Source organism: Anser cygnoides, chromosome 25, assembly GCF_040182565.1.
Source record: "Anser cygnoides isolate HZ-2024a breed goose chromosome 25, Taihu_goose_T2T_genome, whole genome shotgun sequence".
In the NCBI taxonomy this organism is placed as follows: Eukaryota; Metazoa; Chordata; class Aves; order Anseriformes; family Anatidae; genus Anser; species Anser cygnoides.
Window position 1 is genome coordinate 2,039,371 of NC_089897.1, and position 7,255 is coordinate 2,046,625.

Below are 7,255 nucleotides of genomic sequence, written 5' to 3' on the forward strand. Positions count from 1 at the left end.
GCAGCCCCGGCACAGGACCTGGGCCGTACGCGGCCCCCGGGGCCACCCGCGCTGTCCTCTCGCCGTCGCTTGTTGGCCAAAGGAGGAGTCCCCAGCACAGCCCTGCCCCGCGCGGAGCCGGATCCCGCCTGGCTTCCAGGAATCGGGGCTGTGGGTGACAGCTGGCGCCTGGGGTGGCATCGGCGCGTCCGAACGCACCCGGGTCCCGCGGCGCCCGGCTCCCCGTGAAACCCGGGGACTCCTGCAGCACCCAGGGATTTCCCTCGCCCGGCCACATGGCGAGGGATTCTCCTGCATGCACAAAGCAGATGGCAAAACGCGGCCTAACGAGATCAGCCATTAATCTGCGCTTTGCTTCCCAATCGCATAATCACGCAATTATTCTTGGTATCGGGGCGGAGCGGGGCCCCGGTCCCTGCTCGCTCCCGGGGCACCGCGGCGGCGACGGGTCGGCTCCCTGGGAGCACAACAGGAGCACGCCCAGCCCAGCGACTCCCAGTTTCCACCAGTAAGAGGCAACAGGGCCGGCATTGGGGCATCACCCCTCCGCTGCGCGGTGCCGCCGCGCGCCCCGCACGTAACCGGGGCCGCCTCCTCCCCGGCACCGCGGCCGCTCTTCGGAGCAGAGGAAACGGGGGAAAAAATCTCGCATTTTCGGGGCGGCGCGTGCGGCCGGCGGCCCCGAATTCCTGCGCGGCACCGGCGCGGCCCTGTTATCAGCAGGCGCGGGCTGTTTGCTGGAAAAGGGCGGCAGCGGGGCCGGGTGACCCCACACTTCCTTCCTTTCTTGGAAGCCGCTCGCTCCGAGCGTGACGCTCGCGCGCTGATAACCGGCTGCTTTCACAACACGGGGGCCGGGGCTGCTCCCGCTCTGCGCCCTCCACGCGCCCGCTCCCTGCCTCAGTTTCCCCCTTCCGTCTCCTCGCCCCTCTCCCGGTCCCCCCCCCCCCCCGCCCCGTGGGTGGGTGCAGGACCCCTGCAAGGCGCGGGATGGCACGGGGCTCGAGGGCTTCGTGGTGTCCCCGTGCCATCGCCGGGTGGCTCCCGGTTGGGGCCGGGGCTGAGCAGCCCCCGCTGCTGCTGCAAGCGCTGGTGGTGGCGGAGAGCAGGGGCAGCGTCCCCAGGCCAGGACCACGAGCCCTGGCTGCTCCCTGGACGCTGTTTGACAGCTCCTGGAGCCGCTCGGAGCCAGGCTGGTGACAGCAGGGTTTGGTCCTGGGCTCGTGCCGGGCACTGAGCGGCTCACGTCCCCCCCTAAACCCTCTCTGGTGCCCGCAGCACCGGCACCGAGGGACCCCCCGAGGGCATCGACACCCCCGATGCAATGGGTGGAGGCTGGAGGCGAGGCCGCGGCTCCGGCATCCTCCCCGTGAGGCCGGAGCGGGGCCGAACGCGGCTCCCCCCTGCCTTATCGGGGCCGAGCGAGGAGGAAGTTTGCAGGGTGGATTCCAGCAGGCAGGTAAACAGCAACCAGATGGGGCCCAGATACCTGCCCGGAGACACCCGCCGAGCCGGGTTTGCACAGCCTGGCCGCTTATTTGCTCTGGGGACAGCTTTTCCCTCCGTCGGACGTCAGCAGCGGGGCTGGGACGTCACCACAGCAGCCCGGCCGGGCTCCTCCGTCACCGGCCTGGCCGGGTGCCTGCATCCAGGGTGGCACCGTGGGGCTGGGGGGGGGGCTGCGTGGCACCACGACCCCCCCCGAGAGCCGCATCTCCCAGAGCCAGCGCTCGGGGCGACGCTCATGCCGTGACCAAAAGGACTCGGGGTGCTTTTTGGGGTCGCATGGGCACCAGCAGCGCTGGGATGCCGGGGGTGGCAGGATGAGAGGTCCTGGCCCCTCCCTGGACCATTTTGGGGCATTTTCCCCCACGGTGGGTTGGCAGCGGCAGGCGCCAGGCGTGCCGTGGCACACGCGCGGCTGCGCCCCGTGCCCAGCCCTGGCCCGCAGCGCCGGCAGGATGCTCCCAGCCCCGGTTGTGAGATCCTGGCTTGGCTCATCCGGCTCACCCGGCTCCTCCTGCCACCCCTGGCAGCCCCATCCGCGCTCTGGATGGGCAAAAACTGAGGAAAATGGGGGAAACCGAGGCAGGAGGAGGTGCGGGACCGATGCAGGGACGTGGAGGGGAGGACGCCGGGCAGGTGGAGCACCTGGGCAGGCTGAGCCCCCGCCAAGCGTCCCCCATCCGTCAGATGCATCTCGGGGGTCCTGAGGCGTTACTCGAAGCCGTCTGCACCTCTCCCATCCGGCGGCTGCTGCTGCGGGGTTTCTCCTCCCAGGTCTCCACCTCCTCATCCCCTCCACCTCTCCCACCCCTGCAGCCCGTGTCCCCGAGGTGGGGCCGGCTCCGGGGCGCAGCACCCACCGCCGCATCGCCCGTGGGTCCCTGGGCTTGGCACGGTGCTGGTGAGTAAACGCGGAGCCCAGAGGGGTTCCGGCTTCACGGGGCGAGCGCCCGCGTGCTGCTGCTCCGTTTCCCTGCTGGGGCAAGGAGGGGACCGGCGGGTCGGGACCCTGGGGAGAGCCCAGCAGCTGCTCGGAGCCCGCGTTTGCTGTGTCAGAAAGAGAAGCCGTAAATTCACCCGGTTTAATTGAAAGCCGGTGCTGTGGGTTTGGCTTAATCCGCCCTCCTCCTCCTCCCTCATTAGATAACGTCTCGCTGAAACCACTTTGCAAACTCACAGCATTCCTGCGCGCTGAGCCCCGGGGGCAGCCGCCGGGCCGTGGCCCCGCTGCACCGCGCTCATCCTGCCCTGCTCTGGTCCAAGGCATGCGGGGAGAACGGAGCCGCTCGTGACGCGGATGGGGACAGGACGGGGGTGCTGCGGGTGGTGGGAGAGGGATGCAGCGAGGTGCAGGGGTGAGCAAAGGCCAGCAGGAGAAACAGCCTGGTGGGGCTGGCAGGAACGGGATTGGGTTCGTTTAGGGGAAAAAAAAAAAAAAAAAAAGATTTCTCTGAGCCTTTGAAAGGGCAAAAAAAGGTCTCTGGGAGTGGATTCAAAGGGCTCAGATTGGAAAGATAAGGGGGAATGTTTAGGGTGGGGGCAACCCAGCCGGATGCGATGTGTCCAAAAAAAGAAAGCGTGGGTACCCTCCGCGCCCAGCAGCGCCGCGTTGGCACCGCTCCCCCCGGCCCCGTGCCCGGGGAAACCGAGGCACGGAGCGGGGCAGGGCTGGGGGCACACGGCAAGGGGGGGGGCTTGGGGCCGTTCCTCTTTGGGTTTCTTCAGAAGCAGCCGAAGAGGAAACTCGCAGGTTGCGGAGAGGCCGGTTTGTTGGCAGCGCGCTTCTCGCTAACTACCCACGCTCTTCGTCACCCGTCCCCATCATCCTCCCTGCCCAGGGCCACCCATATGGGGGGGGGGACCCCGCTGCATCCCCCATCCTCGGCACCAGGCTCAGGGGGGGGAAAGTTTGCTTTGGGAGGGGAGTTCAGAGGCAGGGCAGGGGTGGCGGGGGGCCGTCGGGGTGTCCCCCGCGCCGCTGACCTGCGAGGAATGCCGTGAGTCACGGGGAAGGCATCCCCGCTCCGCCGGCACGCTCGCGGCCCTTGGCACGGCACACTCCGGGGACGACAGCTCCAGGGTTTTAGGGAGGACAGAACCGGGTGTGCCCCATGTCGTCCCGTCCCGTCCCCCCCCCCCCCATTACATCCCGCACAGGCATCCAGGGAAAACGCAGGGTGCAGGGAGCGCCCTGCAGGGGCACGCTGGTGCCGCAGAGGTGGCCGTCACCGCAGCGCCTGGCCGCGGTCCCCAGCCGGGGAGGCCAGACGTGACCTCAGCCTCTCCGAGCAGGGAGAGGTGACTCGAGGCTGGGAGGCCAGCCGGGGCCGTTCTCCGGCTCTCCACATCTGGCTGGAGGGATGGAAAGGGGCAGGGATGCTCCCCGAGGCTCCTCCTGCTCCCTCCCTGGGAACGCCGCCGTGCTGGGCTTTTATCAGCTCGCTGCAGCCTCGCGCCCGGCGTTGGAGAGAAAGGTTTTTTCCCAGCGGTGCCTTATCGGGGCGCTGAGCCCCGGACCACGCTTTGTTTCAGCTCGTGTCGCAATTAAAGATGGAAAACGGCGTTTGGGTGAACAATTGCAAATTCCTGGAAGATTATCGGAGTGCCGCAGCTGCCCCGGGGGCTCTGCGGGGAGGGCGTGGGGCAGGATCCCCCGGGAGGGGACGAACCTGGGAGCATCCTTCTGCGGGGAGCATCCAGGAGCCCCTTTTTGGAGCTGTCCCCTCGGGAGCAGCCCGCTGCGTTGGCTTCCATGCAATAAAAGGTGATGGCTCATTGCAGGGACAAGCGTGCGGGGACCTGTGGCCACCTCCTGCCCATCCCCAGCACCAGGGCAGCAGACCCGGGAGGCGCACGGAGGTGACGGGGACAGCCCGGCTTTGGGGCTGGTGGAGGTGGGCAGGGAGGGACTTTTGGGACCCTTGGGGGTCTCCCTACCCAATCTGCCACCTCCTCGTCCCGTCCCTCCTGTCCCACGCCACCACCCCTCTTCCCGGGAAGAGCAAAGGCCCGATGCTCTTGTGACACCTAACGGCAGTGACTTCTCATAGCCACCCACGGCCCGCCCCAGGTGCTCTCACGTGCTCCAGGACACCAAAAGGGGAAAGAAAGGTTTGGGGAACAGAGATACAGGCCCCAGGGAAGATGAGCCCAGGAGCTGGATTTTTTCCCCCGTTCCTTAGGGGAACGCAGGCTGTGATTGTGGTGCTGCTCATCCGCTCGCCTCCTTTTGGACCTGCCGGCCAAATCCAGCCACAAACCGAGCGCGTGGCAGCGCTTGCAGGCACGGGGGAGAAAATCTGCAGGAGCCCGGGCAGGAGGAGCCCCAGCTCTCTCGCTCTTCCATCCTCCCCCAGACGGAGGGGAAAGCAGGAGCCTGCCCTCAACCGCAGCGCCAGACATCAGAGAATCCACAGCAAAGCACCCGGGAGCAGCCCTGGCTCCCCAAATCCTGCTGCCGGGGGAACGCCCTGATAAACCCAGCCCGTCCCCAGGGAGCAGGACACGTCCCCTCGCATCACTGCTGGAGGAGACCTCGGGGAGAGCCGCGCGTCAGCCGGGGAGGTCCCAGAGCACCCCAAAGCCCCCCCGCTGAGGGGACGCCTCCTCGACTGACGGCAGCCCCGGACTCAAGCTGATCCTGACGCTTTTTTTTTCCCTTCCTGGGCGCATCCAACCCAAGATCTACCTTGGCTCCAAGCCGCAGCCCCTCTGCAGCGGAGCCACGGGGCCTTCCCCACCCCCGGGCCACCCTTTTTGGTGACCGCGGGGCCACCCCGGGTGCCGCACCCAGGCTGCGGGCGCCGCAGGAGGGGACGGGGTTTGGGGAACTCGGCCACCCAGCCACGCGCCGCGCTCACCGCTGCTTCCTTTCCCGGGAAGAGAGGCGGCGGGGGACACGGCACGGACACGGGGGCAGCAGCTTGGTGGCACCCAGCAGCGCCAGATATGGGGAAACTGAGGCACGGAGCAGGTACGGGGCCACCCGTGGTCGGTGTCACCGGAGACACGGGTCGCGAAGGAGGCAGCCGAGCCCGGGAGGGTCCTCGCTGCCTCCCCTGCGCTTCCAGCCGCCTCCAGGCCGTTCTCCCTGCCTGAAGTGGCTCTTTGCAGGGCGGCTGGCAGAGGGGGGCACTGCCTTTAAGTGTATTTGATGGATAATTCCTCATTACCTTAATGCATTCGCAAGCTGGGATAATTGATGGATGTTTAACAGGATGCGTTTCCGACAGTCGGCTGGAGAAATGGACTCCCATTACTCCGCAGCCCTTTCTTTTTCCCATTGAACTCCTTTGTTTCAATTGATCCTCGCCTCTCCCAGCATTCGCTGCTCATTAATAATCCCCCAAGCAGCTGCTTCCCCCCGGCCCTCGGCGCGCTCGCTCCTCGACCCGCGACGCCGAAGGCTCTCGCTGGGCTTTCCAGGAGGATTTGGGCACCGTTTGGGGCCGGCCCCGCGTCCCCGCCCCATAAAAGAAGGGGATGTTTTCCCCCGGAGCGTGGGGTCTGAGACGAGGCAAAGTGGTTTCTGAGCAAACCTACAAAGAAAGCAGGGGGGAAGCACAGCGGGGGTGGCACCGCGGTCAATCAGAGCCATGCGACCTGCTTGGCCGGGGGGGAATTTTGGGGTGAAACATAGAGGTAGTGGGACTGAGCCCCAGGGAGAGGTCGCCCTTGGGGCCGGTATCAGCCCAGCGCAGGCGAGGAGCCGCGCACACCGCTTTTATCTGCGGATCCTTCTGCTCGGGACGGGGTTATCTGCCCTGCCCTCCCGCGTCCCCGCCCCGGGGGGCACAGCACCGAGCGATCCCGAGCCCTTCCCCGTCCTGGTGCCTCCCAGGTGCTGCCTCGATGCTCTCCCCGCACGCTCAGGTCAAGGCTCCCAGCCCCGTCCCCTGGCCCCCAGCCTGGATTCAGGGCTCCCCATTCCCCCTTTTCCCCGCAGATCTCGGCTCCCGCCCGCCTGTGGCTCACCTCCTCACCTCTCCACGTTCCTCCAGGAGCTGCAGGGAAACCTGCGGCATCTCTGTGGGCTTTCTGTAGGGTTTGCCCTGCTCTCATCCCCCTTATAGGGCCCGGCCCCGCGTCTCACCACAGCAGGACCCTCTGCCACCCCTCACGCGCTCTGTTTGCCTCATCTGACGACCCCACAACGTCCCCGACGTTTCCAGCCCTTCTCCCACCTGTGTCCTGCCCAGGATGAAGCAGAAGAGCCCTAGCACGGGAGACAAGCGGCCACAAGCCCCATTGGAGGCAGAATTAGGAAGAAAAGAGCCCAGCAGAGCCAGCTGGGGCTGTTTGGGGTTTATATGGCCCCAACCAGGTGGGGTGGGGGGCATCGGGTCGGATCCAGGTCAGCTAGGGAGCAGGGATGGAGCAGGGCTGGAAGACCCCAGGTGGTCGAGGTGGCTCTGCTTAGCGTGAGGGCACCCAAAGGGGACGGCCTCACCTCCTGGAGCCCCCCACGTCCCTTTGCACAGCCCCTGGGGATGATTTGCTTTAGGGGGCTCTCGGCAGGAGGACCCGGGGACTCCGCCACCCGTGTCCATCCCCTGCTGGATGAGGAGATGCTGAGCGGGACGGGGACATGGGGGCAGTGGGGACCGGGACTTCCCAGGTCCCAGGGAAGGTGTCCGACCCGGGCTCGTGCCCCAGAGATGTCCCCACGGAGCACACGAGGTGGGTGCATTTCGTGCAGCGCTGTTCCAAGCCCAGACCGGGTTTAACCCCGGGCAAACCTGGGGGGTCC